General features: G+C 40.6%; 2 long non-coding RNA genes and 1 pseudogene across 2 annotated transcripts in view; 2 read left to right on the top strand and 1 right to left on the bottom strand.

Annotated features, from left to right (window-relative positions):
• Positions 1–182: 182 nt before the first annotated feature.
• LOC126595188 (uncharacterized) lies at positions 183–8,853 on the top strand. Its single transcript, XR_007613522.1, has 3 exons — positions 183–416; positions 979–1,085; positions 8,627–8,853. It is a non-coding gene; the product is annotated as an uncharacterized LOC126595188 (long non-coding RNA).
• A 457-nt stretch (positions 8,854–9,310) lies between these two features.
• LOC126595178 (BTB/POZ and MATH domain-containing protein 3-like) overlaps positions 9,311–15,981 on the top strand; it is an 8,766-nt pseudogene continuing 2,095 nt past the window's right edge.
• Positions 9,570–15,981, bottom strand: part of LOC126595185 (uncharacterized) — a 13,403-nt gene continuing 6,991 nt past the window's right edge. Inside the window, exon 3 of the long non-coding RNA XR_007613519.1 lies at positions 9,570–9,590. This is a non-coding gene — a long non-coding RNA (uncharacterized LOC126595185). The remainder of the gene's footprint in view (positions 9,591–15,981) is intronic.

Below are 15,981 nucleotides of genomic sequence, written 5' to 3'. Positions count from 1 at the left end.
TATTTTATTTTTTTTTGGAAAACCTCAACTGTACACGAGGGGAATTTTATTAATAACGAAAAAAAAAGTTACACCTAGTCATGATGGATATAAACCTAACCCCTCATAACAAAAATACATGAAAAGAAGGGGATCACTGTAAAACTAGCTGAAATTTAGCTTCCCATGTAGGAGTTTGAGGTGAATGGGATCCCATCCCAAATAACGAGAGACATGTAATAAAAAGTCATCATATCCTTCCTAATGTTGCGGGAAGATAAATCTCTATCCCAAGGGAAATAACCTTGGAAAGGGTACTCACATATCTCTTTACTTGGAATTGGATGATCCGAAAAAACTTGCTGGTTCCAAAGTATTTGCTGAGTTTTCCCTGAGCATTGTAGATCAAATGCATGCCAGACAAGAGAGCATAATAGGTAAAGATTGTCCTATTTCAGTGTTTAATTGTATGCATCCTTCATAACCTTAGGGTGTATTATGTGTAGTTAACGACTGGTTCAGTACCTCAAATCCGAATTGGGGCAGGCATAAGTTCATTTCACTAGCCACTTTGAATCAGGCAGGCAATGGGTTTTTGGTGAAGGATACTTGCATGGTGGAAGCAGAGGTCACTGTCCATGGAATTGTAACTGCACTGTAGTCGGCATGTCGTATGTTTTGGCTGTTGCTAAAAAGATGTTACGATTCAAAGGATTAAAGGCCTTGTCACTGTTCCTGATGTTGTAAAAACAATGTTTAGATGTGGGAATACCGTAGTGCTAAAATCCTTGTTCACCAAATGACTTCTGATTGAAGGGTATTTTGATGTTTTTAATTAATTTTTGCTGAATTTTGTGAATTTTGCGAATTGGAAGGCTTCTTTTCTTCTTTTTAAGTATGTTGTCGTTAAACATATTGAGCCCTTGGCTTGCACATTTTTTAACATTTCACCTCGTCGTGTGAGGTCAGTTAAGACTAATAAATAGGCAACCTTTGTAGACGATCACTGTGTGTTTGGAGAGGACGTCTTTGTTGGTAAAGAAAGAAGAACAGGAAATGGAGAGTGTCTATCAATGATCAAGAATGCATGCATGAGTTTAAAGAAGGTAAAAGATCGGCGTAGTACGCTGACACTGAGTGTTTAATTGTATATAATGCCATATAACATGTGGGTTTATTTCTTCTGTGTAGATGTGTTGGTATATGGTCCAGCCCATGATGAATGTTCTAGATTATTCTAGTAAGCAAGTGAGGTGGCTGAAGCATGCTAGACAATTCTAGCATGTTATTAAGTTGATGGAAGAAGCTAGAGAGTACTAGCTTCCTTGGTTGCAAATGGAAAGATCTAGAAGCTATAATTTTGTGGCTAGTCTAGATCTTTCTATGCTAGAGGTTTGAAGAATACACTAGAAACTAGTAGAATGCCAAACCCTCACCTATAAATATGGGTGTGATGTTGTAGTGTGTTGATGCACAAAACCGGATGGTCTTGGAACAACGTAAATCCGACCGTGAATCTGCACAAACGCTCAAGAACACGAAGAACACAAAGAACACAAGGATTTTATCGTGGTTCACCCCAAGGTTTGGGCTACGTCCACACTGATTGTATTATATTTCTCTGAGAAGTGAGGGGGAGAGAGAGCTCTGGAAGTGAGAGCGTTGAAAGGGCTGAGAAGGCTCCAGAAATGGCCTTTGAGAGTGAGAGTGAGGCCTCTCTCAATTGTGAGGGTGAGGGGTCCTTTTATAGAATAAGGACTCCTCACTTATTACATATTTGCCCCTTCTTTTATCCCATAATTACATTTAAGTCCCCTGAGTATTTGTACGAGATCTAAATACGAGGCCCTAAATATGGTATAAACAGTAGTCCCCCAAGTCTTCAGTCAAGAGAGTCTTTTGGCTGGAGACTTGAAATTCAGTCCATGTGTGGGCCGAAGTAACTAGATGTCGTCTAGAACTAATGCTTGATATGAGGCGGTGCCCAATCTGAAATGATGCTCAACTAGAAGTAGCACATGTTGCGAGGCCGCTCTGCTTGTAGCTTGTGTTGCCTTGGTTGGCTCGGCTTGTGGCGTTTGAAGGTGAGGGAGTCCCTTTTATAGAATAAGGGCTCTCTCCTCAATACATAAGTGATGAGTTAGAGTTGATGCTCGCAGTGAGACAGTTGCTCAGTAGGCGGCGATGCTCTCTAATGGTGGTGAGGGAGTCCCTTTTATAGAATAAGGGTTCGCTCCTCAATACATAAATCATGGGTGATCTTTCAATGAAAGTGAGGGAGTCCCTTTTATAGAATAAGGGTTCGCTCCTTAATACATAAATCATGGGCTAGAGTCCCCCAAGTATTTTTCATGAGGCCCAGTTGAGGCCCAATATATGGTACATAATGTAGTCCCCCAAGTCTTCGGTCAATAGAGTCTGTTGGCTGGAGACTTCAAATTGAATCCATGTATGGGCCGAAGTGGCGGTTGTTCTAAGGCGGTATTTGTATACCTTGCACTGAAGCTTTGTAGGTGAAGCTTTGCAAATGAAGCTTTGAAGCTGAAGCTCTGTAAATTAAGCTTTTGAAGCTAGAGCTCTGTAAATGAAGCTTTCGAAGCTGGAGCTTTTGTAAATGAAGCTTTCGAAGCTGGAGCTTTTGTAAATGAAGCTTTTGAAGCTGATTGACATGAGTGATGCTCATGAATGTTTATGTTGATTAACATGAGTGATGCTCATGGATGTTGTCATGAGTAATGCTCATGAATGTTAACATGAGTGATGCTCATGAATGTTGACATGAATGATGGTCATGAATGTTTATGTATGATTGTCATGAGTGATGCTCATGAATGTTTATGTATGAATGACATGAGTAATGCTCATGTATAATTTGGAGTACTGGGCGTACTTTTGATGACCTGGTTGGTGCTATTTCAGGCCTATGGGCCTTTGCCCTCCACAACATGTCAGCCCATTTGTTTTGGGCTTTTCCTTTTTTTTTTTTTTTTTTTTTTTTTTTGACCCTCTGATGGGGTTTATGTATATATTACCCTCTGATGGGGTTTATACAGATGTCTCCGAAAGATAATAAAAATAAATTACATCATTCGGGTGGGGTATTTATTCCTTGTTTTGGCAGTGTCTCCATGTGCATCCTTTTTGCCTTCCTCTTTTCTGCTTTCTGAAATATTCTCCCAACAACATGATCTTTTTTCTTTTCTGTTCCCTCTTTGATCTCTCCACTTCCAGACACACTGACTTGCTTTTGCTTTTACTTTCCCTTTTCTTTCTCTTTTCCTTTTGCTTTGTCCGCCACTGCCTTTGAACACTAGCTAGTGTACTCCAGTTGTAAAATCTGTGAGATCTGGAGAAAGATGTCTGGAGAAATGCATGCACAAATGTTGATGGACCATTTTTCGGGATTTCGAGGGACCACCATGTTTCGAGGTTCAGTTGGTGGAGATAAGGGGCTGGTGGTTGAACTCGATGAGGAGGGGGGTCGACCCAGGTGGCGAGGTCGGAGGGATTGTAGAGGACGACGTCGGAGGCGAGGAGAGGTCGCAGTAGGAGTTGAGACCGCCGAGGTTTTTCGACGTAGCCGGAGTTGCTGGACGGGTTCAGGGCCAGGAAGTGCTATAGTCTTTCTCTTCAAATCCTCTTGGAAAGGCACTGGGCCGAGACGGACGGATAGATCGACTGCAAGAAGGTGAGGGATTGTTCAAAGGCTTCATTGTGAGCTCCTGCTTCAACTGTATCACCATGTCTCGCTTTGAACACAATCCAGATAGGCTTGGTCTAGATGACAGCGTGGCGAAGAGTACCAGGCCTGGGGTTAACAGGATCATTTGCTGCTGCTGCTAGCAAAGGTGGTCTCGGAATAGTTGCTGCCCAAGACACTGCTTTGTCAAACTTGGCGGACTGTTCAACTCCAAATCGCTGTCATGAAGATGGTGATGGTGGATCGATCCGTCAATCTATCCACCTCTGGGCCTCATCTCCAGATTACCAAATGAACGGTTGTTATTCCGTTCTTTGCTTGCTTTAACGACGCCGTTCAGTTCCTCTTTGCAATCCTTGTTCTTCACAGCGCCTTGAGAAGGCCTTTGCCCCCAACGAACATTGAGCTTGCACGGGAAGAAATAATATCCTGAGTCCTGAGAAGCCGTGTCTGCTGCGCGGTGCCACAAATAGACAGCAACGACAGCAAGCTAGCCCTTTTGATCCGAACCGGCTGACCCTTCCGGAGTCCATCCAGCGCGAAATTGACCTCGTCCACGGGCTCCATCATTTCCCCAAACCCCTGCGCCTCCATCAAGGTCGACGTCGCAAGAATAGACGGCGTCGGCGGCGGCCTGTAGGCCCCCTCCCTTGCTACGGCCGTACATTCTCACGATCATCCTGGGTAAACGACGGCGTTTTGGGTGTGGCTGGGTTCCTTCCTCAACGTTATCGGTTTGGGACAGGCATGTCTGAACTGAAGGGCGAAATTGGAAAATTGTAGGTCTGGAAGACTGGTACTTCAGGTGAAGAAGAAGGAGAATGAGGTCTTGTGTCCAATTTGAGGAGAGAAATTCGGTCGAGGAGGACAGAGAGAGAGATGGGGGTTTTTGGTTCGGGTTTCGATTTGATTTTGGTTTTGCAGATCCACAGCGGAGGTGAGAAATTGAGAGAGAACCGACATAACTTTTTGTGTCGATTCCCACAGACGGCGCCAAATGTTGATGCACAAAACCGGATGGTCTTGGAACAACGTAAATCCGACCGTGAATCTGCACAAACGCTCAAGAACACGAAGAACACAAAGAACACAAGGATTTTATCGTGGTTCACCCCAAGGTTTGGGCTACGTCCACACTGATTGTATTATATTTCTCTGAGAAGTGAGGGGGAGAGAGAGCTCTGGAAGTGAGAGCGTTGAAAGGGCTGAGAAGGCTCCAGAAATGGCCTTTGAGAGTGAGAGTGAGGCCTCTCTCAATTGTGAGGGTGAGGGGTCCTTTTATAGAATAAGGACTCCTCACTTATTACATATTTGCCCCTTCCTTTATCCCATAATTACATTTAAGTCCCCTGAGTATTTGTACGAGATCTAAATACGAGGCCCTAAATATGGTATAAACATAGTGAAATAACCAATTAAGAACCAAGAGTGAGTAGCAAAGGATTAAGTCCATAGCTAGAGTTCCACTCCAAGAGTGAGAGTGAGAGTGAGAGTGTTCCACTACTCATTGTGAGTGAAGTTTAGAGTGATAAAAAGTGTGTGTCATACTTTCTTGTATCCATCAAGCCTTGTCTTTGGCTTAGTAAGACTACTCTTGTTGTACTCATCTTTTTCATATAGTGAAGATTGATCCTTGTTTCGTGGACGTAGGCATAAATTGTTGAACCACATAAATTCTTGGTGTCCATTTTCTACTTTACCTTGAGCATTCTCTATTTTGTAGTACCGACATTCCTAACAAGTGGTATCAGAGCCTGGTTGGCTCGTACTACGAGATGGAAAGAAGTGGCACTATGATCAAACTCACCAACTCCAATTGGGTAACATGGAAGCCAAGGATGGATGACATTCTCTATTGCAAGGATCTACATGAGCCAATTGAAGGAGATGCCGCTAAGCCCGAGAGCATGTCCGATGCCGAGTGGAAGAAGATGAATTGCAAGGCTATTGGCACAATTAGATAATGGGTGGACGATAGTGTTTTTCACCATGTGTCTAATGAAACCAATGCCTGCGAGTTTTGGACGAAGTTTGAGTCCTTGTTCGAGAAGAAAACCCCAGCCAAGAAAACCTTCTTGATCAAAGAGCTCATCAATATGAAGTATAATGATAGTTTAAGTGTAACAGAACACTTGAACAATTTCCAGAATATCGTCAACCAGTTGGCTACTATGAAAATGATGATCGAGGACGAGCTACAAGCGGTCTTGTTACTTGGATCATTGCCAGACAGTTGGGAGACCTTTGTGGTGAGTGTAAGTAACTCTGCTCTTACTGGTGTTCTTACTCTTGATAATGTTAAAAATAGCTTGCTCAATGAAGAAATAAGGAGAAAGACTTCAGGCACATATATCAGCCAAGTATTTGTCACAGAGAACCGTGGAAGAAGCAAGAGTAGAGGGCCTAGAGGTCATGGCAGAAGTCCTAGCCGATCCAAATCAAGGTTCAGGGGTGCATGCCACCATTGTGGCAAAGAAGGCCATATGAAGAAAAATTGTCGAGTTTGGAAGAGAGAGCAAAAGGAAGGAAACTATCAGAAGAAAAATGATACTGGCAATACCACCGCTGTCATATGTGGTGATGTACCAGAAATATTGTCTGTTGGTGAATGTCTGCATATGGGCAACTCTGACAGAAACATTGAATAGATCTTTGACAATGGAGCTTCGTTCCATGCTACGTCCAAACGTGAGTTATTCAGTACATACAAAGAAGGTGACTTTGGCATTGTGAAGATGGGGAATGAAAGCTATTATAAAATTCTTGGAATTGGTGATATTTGCCTAAAAACTAATCTCGGCTGCCAGTTGATGTTGAAAGATGTGAGACATATTTCTGATATACATCTCAATCTGATATCCATCGGTACCCTTGATCGACAAGGTTATTATCACCATATTGGCGAAGGAAAATTGAAGCTTACTAAAGGCTTAATGGTGGTAGCAATAGCACGACTTTGTTGTACGTTGTACCGGTCAAATGTCAAAGTTTTGAAAGGTGAGTTGAATGCTGTGGAGGACTCATCTCTAGACTTGTGGCATAAGAGGCTTGGCCACATGAGCGAGAAAGGCCTACAAATTTTGGCAAATAAGTCTCACATTCCCTTTGCCAATGGTACGTCGTTAAACTCTTGTGAGCACTGTTTATTCGGAAAACAAAGAAGAGTTAGTTTTTCTGTTCTATCTACAAAGAAAGGAAATTTGTTAGATCTTGTTTATTTAGATGTGTGTGGTCCCATGGAAGTCGAGTCACTAGGAAGAAATAAATATTTTGTTACTTATATTGATGATGCTTCACGAAGGGTCTGGGTGTATTTATTGAAATCGAAAAACTAGGTGTTTCAGACATTCCAGGAGTTATATGCCATGGTGGAGAGGGAAATTGGGAAACCTCTCAAGTGCCTTCGTAGCGACAACGGCGGCGAGTACACATCTCACCAATTTAGAGAGTATTGTGTGAAACATGTCATATGTCATGAGAGGATAGTTCCTGGAACTCCACAACATAACGGTGTTGCTGAAAGAATGAACCAAACCATCATGGAGAAAGTCAGGTGTATGCTGAGGACTGCAAAGTTATCTAAGCAGTTCTGGGGTGAAGCTATAAGGATAGCCTGCTATTTGATCAACCAATCTCCATCAGTACCATTAGGTCTTGATGTTCCAAAGAGAGTATGGACTGGTAATGATGTGTCTTACTCTCATCTGAAGGTGTTTGGTTGCAAAGCCTTTGTGCATGTGCCCAAAGAGCAGAGATCGAAGTTAGACTACAAAGCTACACCATGCATCTTTCTTGGTTATGGCGGTGAAGAATTTGGTTACAGATTATGAGACCCATTCCAGAAGAAGTTTATCCGAAGTAGAGACGTGGTCTTTTATGAAGATCAAACAATTGAGGATTCGGATAAAGAGGCACAACCAGATGGCGCAGTCAAAGGAGTTGATCCATTAGCTTCAGATGAAGAAAGTCACGATGACATCCCTGAAGCAGCTACAAATGAAGTACCTACAGAACCAGATAATGCTGATTAGGGGGAACCTGATCAAAATGTGCCAGACCATGAGATTGCTAATCAGGGGGAGCCTAGTTAAGAAGAGCAGATTCAAGGAGAACCCAATTAGGGGGAGCCTCTAGCCCTGCAAAAGAATGAAGATCAAGTCAGAAGATCTAGCAGAAGTCAAAGACCGTCTACCAAGTATTTTTCATCAGAGTATATTATGTTGACAAAGGTAGTCACAAAATCAAAGTTGGAATTTTGCATTAAGGCTACTGGGATGGACTCCAGGTAACTTGGAGTCATGATCGGAATTCTTCCCTCATGGACTGGAGGGGGAGATTGTTGGTATATGGTCCAGCCCATGATGAATGTTCTAGATTATTCTAGTAAGCAAATGAGGTGGCTGGAGCATGCTAGACAATTCTAGCATGTTATTAAGTTGATGGAAGAAGCTAGAGAGTACTAACTTCCTTGGTTGCAAATGGAAAGATCTAGAAGCTATAATTTTGTGGCTAGTCTAGATCTTTCTATGCTAGAGGTTTGAAGAATACACTAGAAACTAGTAGAATGCCAAACCCTCACCTATAAATATGGGTGTGATGTTGTAGTGAAATAACCAATTAAGAACCAAGAGTGAGTAGCAAAGGATCAAGTCCATAGCTAGAGTTCCATTCCAAGAGTGAGAGTGAGAGTGAGAGTGTTCCACTACTTATTGTGAGTGAAGTTTAGAGTGATAGAAAGTGTGTGTCATACTTTCTTGTATCCATCCAGCCTTGTCTTTGGCTTGGTAAGACTACTCTTGTGTGCTCATTTTTTTTTTTCAGATAGTGAAGGTTGATCCTTGTTTCGTGGACGTAGGCATAAATTGCCGAACCACATAAATTCTTGGTGTCCATTTTCTACTTTACCTTGAGCATTCTCTATCTTGTAGTACCGACATTCCTAACAAGATGATCACTAGTTTAGTGCCTTTATTCCAGATTGGGGTTGGTCTATGTTCCTTAAACTGGACACTTTCAATCAGGCAAGCAAGGGGTTTCTGGTGGTGAAGGATACTTGCATAGTGGAGGCAAAGGTCACCGTCAATGGGATTGCGGAAGCACTATAGTCAGCTTGTATTAGGATTCGGATATTGTTAAAATGATGTCAATCGTCTTATGAATACGAATGAAGATCTGCCTCCATGATACGGTTTTACTAAAAGTGGCGTTCTACAAACCCTAAAGCTGCAGTCCTTTCCCACCAAATGACTTGTGACTGAAGTGCATTTTGACAGGACCTATTTTCTTCAAAAATTTGTCATGTGAGAAATATGTCAAGTCTTGACCAGTAAATTTCAAGTAGCATCGCTTGTGTTTAGCTAAAAACTTTGTTTGGCTAGTCTAATCTTAACTTGTTTGACAATGCTAAACCGTAGACATTGTTACTTTTAGTAAGAACTAAAATTGCAGAATATGTGTTTGAAAGCACCCACAAGCAGGTGATGGATACCTTTTCAATGAAACAAAGGCAACCCTTTTGAAGCAAAGCATAACAGTTCAATCTTTAAAAGGTTTCAAGTTAGGAATAACACCGTTAATTTTTCCTTAATAAAAGCGGGAAATTTATTCTGCAACTGAAAAGCAGTTGAATTCTTTGTAATTGAATCATCGGAAAATTAAGTTTATTGACATGACCAGTCTTAACTTCAATGACCAAAATGGTAAGATGCTCTATCTTCTTGCTTCAGTGTGTTGGAGTTGAAAGCAGTAACTAATGTACAAATTTTTATTTCAGTGATTTTGAGAACAATTTCGGATGCACCACCAACTCATTACACGGTAAAAATCCAGTCGGTTTCATTGCTTACCAAAAACTCACTGGAGAAATATGAATCCGGGGACTTTGAAGCCGGAGGATACAAATGGTACAATCCTTTCTCTCAATTTCTAGGAACAAATTCTTACTATTTCTTTTTTCGTAAGCTTTTCAATAATTGCTAGTATTTTTTTCTTATTTTCGAGCTGCTTAATCTAGAGTACTATAATTTGTCGTTTTGCTGCAGGAAACTGGTTTTCCATCCAAATGGAAACAAGAACAGGAATGTGACAGACCACACCTCTCTCTACTCGGTAATGTCAGGATCAAACGCTCCCCAGATTTCTTCGGAAGTGAATGCTGTTTTCAGGTTGTTTTTGCTCGATCAGAACAATGGAAACTACCATGTTTTTTAAGGTACTATTTCTTTCATTCAATTCAAAATATAAACAAGCATATAATTCTCATATTTGCAAAGCATCGTCTCATTTTCTTATATGCTTCCCATGTGCATTGCTTAGAACAAAAGGAAAGGCGCTTTCATGGGTTGAAACTCGAATGGGGGTTCGATCTATTTGTCCCCCACTGTGTTTTCACTGAAGCTTCCAATGGATTCCTGATTGATGACACCTGTGTGCTTGGAGCGGAGGTCTTTGTTTCTAAAGAGAGCAGCACTGGCAAAGGAGAGAGTGTCTATCAATGGTAAAGGATCCTATTATGTACAAGAATATTTGGGGGATTGACAACTTCTCTAAGCTAGACGGCGAATCCTATGACTCAAAAGTATTCACTGCCGGAGACCAGAAATGGTATGTAATCCTAAACTTGTTAGACTGCGCTCCCTGTATAAGAAATTTATATCAAAGACATCGGAAACTTAAGCACAGTCAAGTAAATATTTGTAAATGTGTTGGTTGTTTTGTAGGAACATACAGCTCTATCCCAAGGGAAAAGGCAATGGAGTTGGTACACATCTGGCTCTTTATCTGGCGTTAGCTGAACCGAAATCTCTCCCTCGTGGCTGGAAAATATATGTAGAGTTTAGCCTACGCCTCCTAGACCAGGTGCTTGCCAGGCATCAGTTTGGTAAAGGTAAAGATTTGCCTAATCCTATTGCAACTTAATCAGATGAGGAAATAAGAATTTGAACAAGTTACAAACCTTTAAATTAAGGGTGGTTTTAGAAGAGAATGCATTGAATTGTATTTTTTTATTCCCAATCTAAGGTACAATATACAATCCTAGAGTTGACATAAAAGGGAAAAGATAAATAAAATAATTACAATCCCATATTACAAGGAATCACCCTAACTAAGGAATCCTAAATTGTAGGAAACTATATACAAGTCAACACTCCCTTTCAAGTTGGTGCGTATATATTACACATGCCCAACTTGTCTACAAACTTAGAACACTTTTCACTTGAGACTGCTTTGGTGAGAATGTCCGCTACTTGATCTTCCGTTCTGATTGGAGGGACTTCAATTATTTTCCCTTCTATCTTTTCTTTAATAAAGAACCTGTCAACCTGTACTTGCTTGGTTCTGTCATGTTGCACGAGATTGTGAGCAATATCACGAGCAGCCTTATTGTCACAAAACAATCTCATCGGCTGACTCTGTTTAACACCCAAATCTTGTAATAGAAACTTAAGCCATAAAATCTCACAAATACCAAGCGCCATACTTCTATATTCCGCCTCCCACTTGACCTTGCTATTACATTTTGCTTCTTGCTTCTCTACATGACCAGATTTCCACCAACAAAGGTAAAATAACCAGATGTAGAGCACCTATCATTCGTCAAACCAGCCCATTCAGCATCCGTATAACCTTCAATTTTGAAATGACCATTCTTCTTGAACAAAATACATTTTCCCGGACTTCCTTTCAAATAACTCAATATCCTCATAACTGCACTCATATGTTGTTCTCCTAGATCATGCATGTACTAACTAACTACACTTAAGGCATGTGCAAGATCTGGCCTAGTGTGTGCCAAATACATTAACCTTCCCACTAGTCTTTGATATCTTCCCTTATCAACTGGTACTTTGTTAGGATCAATACTCAGCTTCATTCCTTCTACCATCAGAGTAGTCATAGGTTTGCATGTAGACATACTGGTTTCTTTCAACAGATCAATAATATATTTTCTTTGTGATAGAAAAATTCCTGACTCACACCTCGACACCTCAATCCCGAAAAAATATTTTAGAGACCCCAGATCCTTAATCTCGAATTCTATAGCTAAATACTTCTGCAAGGCTACATGCTCATCAGGGTCGTTATCAGTAACTATCATCTCATCCACATATACAATGAGTGTTATAAGCTTCCCATTCCAATGTTTCAAGAACAACATGTGGTCATAATTACTCTGCTTATATCCAAATGCTCTCATCGACTTGGTGAACCTACCAAACCATGCTCTCGGAGACTACTTTAACCCATACAATGATTTCCTGAGCCTACACACCTTTTGTCTATGCCTGTCAGGAACGTTACTCCCTGGTGGGAGTTCCATATAGATCTTCTCGGTCAAATCTCCATGTAAGAAGGCATTCTTTACGTCAAATTGTTGCAACGACCAATCTAAGTTTGCTGCTAAGGATAATAAAACTCGAACTGTGTTGATTTTAGCCACCAATGTGAACGTATCAGTGTAGTCAATCCCATACTTTTATGTATACCCTTTTACCACTAACCTTACTTTAAAACGGTCCACTGTTCCATTTGTTTTGTATTTCACTGTATAGACCCACTTGCATCCCACAGGTTTCTTGCCAGCTGGCAAGTCTATTACTTCCCAAGTAGCATTCTTCTTCAACGATCTCAATTCCTTGTTCATTACTTCTTTCCAGCGAACATCTGCTAAGGCCTCATGCACACTGTTAGGAATAGATATAATAGATAATTAATGGACAAATGACTTATTTGATTCCGACAAGTGATGGGTAGACACATAATTATTCAATGGATATTTGACCCCTGAATCTATTTTTGGTTCACTCATAGGATATTTGTGTTTACATTTAGATCGGCCTCATAAGTTGCTTTAGGTATACCTTGGTTAATGCGCTCTGGAAGACGACGAATAGATGGAGCATCCAAAGTCGAATGTGATTGGTTATGGGTATTAATTGGAGACGAGTGAGTGTGAGATTGATATGAGCCATTTTGTTAAGTCACAGGCCCAGATTCCATGGCTTAATGTTGATCCGTGCCCCATTCCAGCTATCCAGAGACCACGAGCTGGTCCTAAACGTAGGCATGGGATTTTCCTGAAGCCTAGAAAATGCAAGCAGGTCATGGGGCCCAGATTCCATGGGCTCCTCAACTACTATGGGCTGCTGCATGTTAACTTCAATTAAGCTAGCATAATCAAGGGTCCAAACTTCTTCATCTCGCATCTCTCCCTAAAATGATGACCCAGACGAACTATAATACATACCATGTTCATGAAAAACTACATCCATCGTGATAAACATTTTCTTGGTTTGAGGATGATAACAACGGTAACCCTTTTGAGCTGTGGCATATCCCAAAAATACGCAACGGACAATGCGAGGGTCAAGCTTACTCTGTCTTTAAGGTGGGTGGAGGTGGGCAAATGCTACATATCCCAATACATGGGGAGATAGATTAGAGATGGATGGTGCAAGATGGGAAATGGTTGATAAGATATGTTGCTGAAGTCAAGACTTCTCCCCCATAATGCAGGGGAAGGTGTGCCGCTAAAAGAGCAGCATGAACTACTTCTAGCAAGTGTCGATTCTTTCGCTCAACAACTCCATTATGCTAAGGAGTGTAAGGGCACGTAGTTTGATGAATAATACCATGCTTGTCAAGGAATGCACGAAGTTCCACATTGATGTATTCACCTCCATTGTCACTGTGAAGAACCTGAATATTCATGTTGTACTGCACAGTAACCATGTGATGAAACTTTTGAAAGGCCGAATTAACTTCACTTTTAGATTTCAACAAACTAACCCAAGTCATTCGTGTACAGTCATCAATAAACGTAACAAACCAATGAGCACCACCAAAAGTACCAATTTTAGATGGACCCCACACATCATAATGCATAGCCATAAAGGGAATAAAACTTTTATTCAAACTAGGAGGAAAAGAGGTTCTAAGGCTCTCGGCCAATTCACAAACATCGCATTTAAACTAAGAAACGTCATTCTTAACAAACAAACTAGGAAATAACTTATGCAGGTAACCAAATGAAGCGTGCCTAAGACAATGGTGCCGCATCCAAACGTCTCACACTTTATCAGTCTCTACCTGAAATGTATCAACTGAAAGAGCTTGAGTTAACAATCCAGTACTGTTGGTGGTCAACTCCATGCAGTACAACTTTCCTTATCTAATACCATAACTGTAACGACCCGAAAATTTATATTTGGAAGCAAATACTAAGATAGGCTCATAATTTATTTCGGAAGATAATCACCAAATTCCTTTTCTTAGACAATTTCCAAGGAAAGTTAAATCTCAGTTATTTATTATGGCGGCATCTAACCTTCTCATTAGACTGCCTACGTACCTTATAAAGGGATCAAGCCATTCGTAGTTCACAATTTCAATTTCTAACTCATTTTTGAAAATCATTCAAGTGACTAACAATCACTAACTAGGTTCAAACAAATGAATCATACCAAATGCATATCAAATATGATTTCTGAATATCAAAATACGCATAAAATAGTAGCGTTGGTTCACTGGTCACACGCCACTATGCGTAGCGGTCGGCCGCCCCGACTCGCCGGAAAATTTCAGCTATTTCCAAATATTACCAAATTTTGCAAGAATGTACAACTCATAGAGGGGAACATTTTTCATACTTGGGCCAATGTCTAATTCGGCCTGAAAGTACCTGAATTTGGCCATGAATCGTCGGAACCCTAGAAATTAGGTGACCTCAATCCGCCACCTCCAGTGCTCCGCCGCCCCAACAAAGGCTTGGGCTTTGTTCAAGGCTTCATGGGGAGTCTAATGGTGGTGGTAATTGGTGGGAATAGCTTCAGGAATTTGAGATTTCTCGCACGTACCCGTCGCACCCACAGACGGTTCTCTACCTATTTACAACAATTTTCTTCTAAATCTGGGGTGGAAAGGGAATAGGGAAGGGTTGGATGATGTTTAGGAGTGGTGGCTTGGTCCAATTTGTGGAAAATCCAATGGAAAACCATCGGAAATTATGGAGGAAACGGGTTGAAGGGTGACCCGGTTCTTCCCCCTCCTCTTCTTCTCTCATTTCCCTCATTTTCTTCCTCCCTCATTGGTTCATGCCTTCCTTCTTCTAATCTAATTGGTCCCATAACCCCTTTGATTGCTTGGGCCGAATCCAAGCCCTTGATTGGTTCTTACTCCCACCTAGTGGGAGTTTAATTAATTTAAAACTATAGTTTAGTAAAACAACTTCAAATGTCTGTAACTATACCGTTATAATCTGGACTCACAAACGGCTTTCGCCCATGCGCTCTGGAATCGTCATCTATCCAGAGATGTCAAGAAATACGATAAAATATACGAGGATAAAATAAGTCCTCATAAAATTACATTAACCAAATAAGGGCATTTCACTTTCCAATAAAAAAAAATCCACATAATCATATATTTTAAATTTTTTAGGGTATTACATTCGACCCCCATTAAAATATATCTTGTCCTCGAGATTTCTACCATCGATTTACGTAAGGAATTAGGATTAGTCCCACCACTCCTTTGATAGTGAATAAAACCATAACCTCAATCTACGATTTTATTCAAGCTCAAGAAATAAATACTTCCACGAAGTAATGATCTATACTCAGGTTTCCTACCACACTCATTGGTAGAACAAATATCGGAAATTTTTACCATACACATTGGCAAAAATAATACCAAACATCAAGCCATAATCCTCACGGCCTAAATAAATACTAAGATTATCAACCACATCCACCGTTGGTTAGATAAATACTAGCATCATAATCACAATCATTGGTAAACTACTTACCATCATTAACATATTCATCATTGGCAAAACAATTATCATAAATTCCCAGCCGTAACCATCGTCGGCCAAATAAATATCAAAATTTCAAGCCAAACTTATCAATGGCTAAATAAATATCACAATTTCAAGCCAAACTTTTAGAAATGGCAAATCTAATATTAGAAATTCCACCCAAAATCATTGAAATTTCCAATCACAATTATTTGTAAAACCACTTACCATCATTGGCTATACGCAGTTGTTACCACGATTCTTCCTCAAAATTTCTAGCCACAATCACTGGCGATATCAAACACTAGAAAATTTTGCCATATCTATCCTCGGCAAAACAAATATCATGAATTGTAGCCAACCATCATTGGCCAAATAATTATCAAAATTTCAAGCCAAACCATTTAAATTGGCAATTCAAATATAAAAAATTCCAGCCAAATCATTGGAATTTCACATCACAATAACTAGTAAAATCACTTACACTATTGACTATACACAGCCG

The sequence above is a fragment of the Malus sylvestris genome, chromosome 13 (assembly GCF_916048215.2).
Source record: "Malus sylvestris chromosome 13, drMalSylv7.2, whole genome shotgun sequence".
Lineage (NCBI taxonomy): Eukaryota > Viridiplantae > Streptophyta > Magnoliopsida > Rosales > Rosaceae > Malus > Malus sylvestris.
The sequence above is the reverse complement of the archived record's forward strand: the minus strand, read 5'-3'. Positions and strand labels throughout refer to the sequence as shown.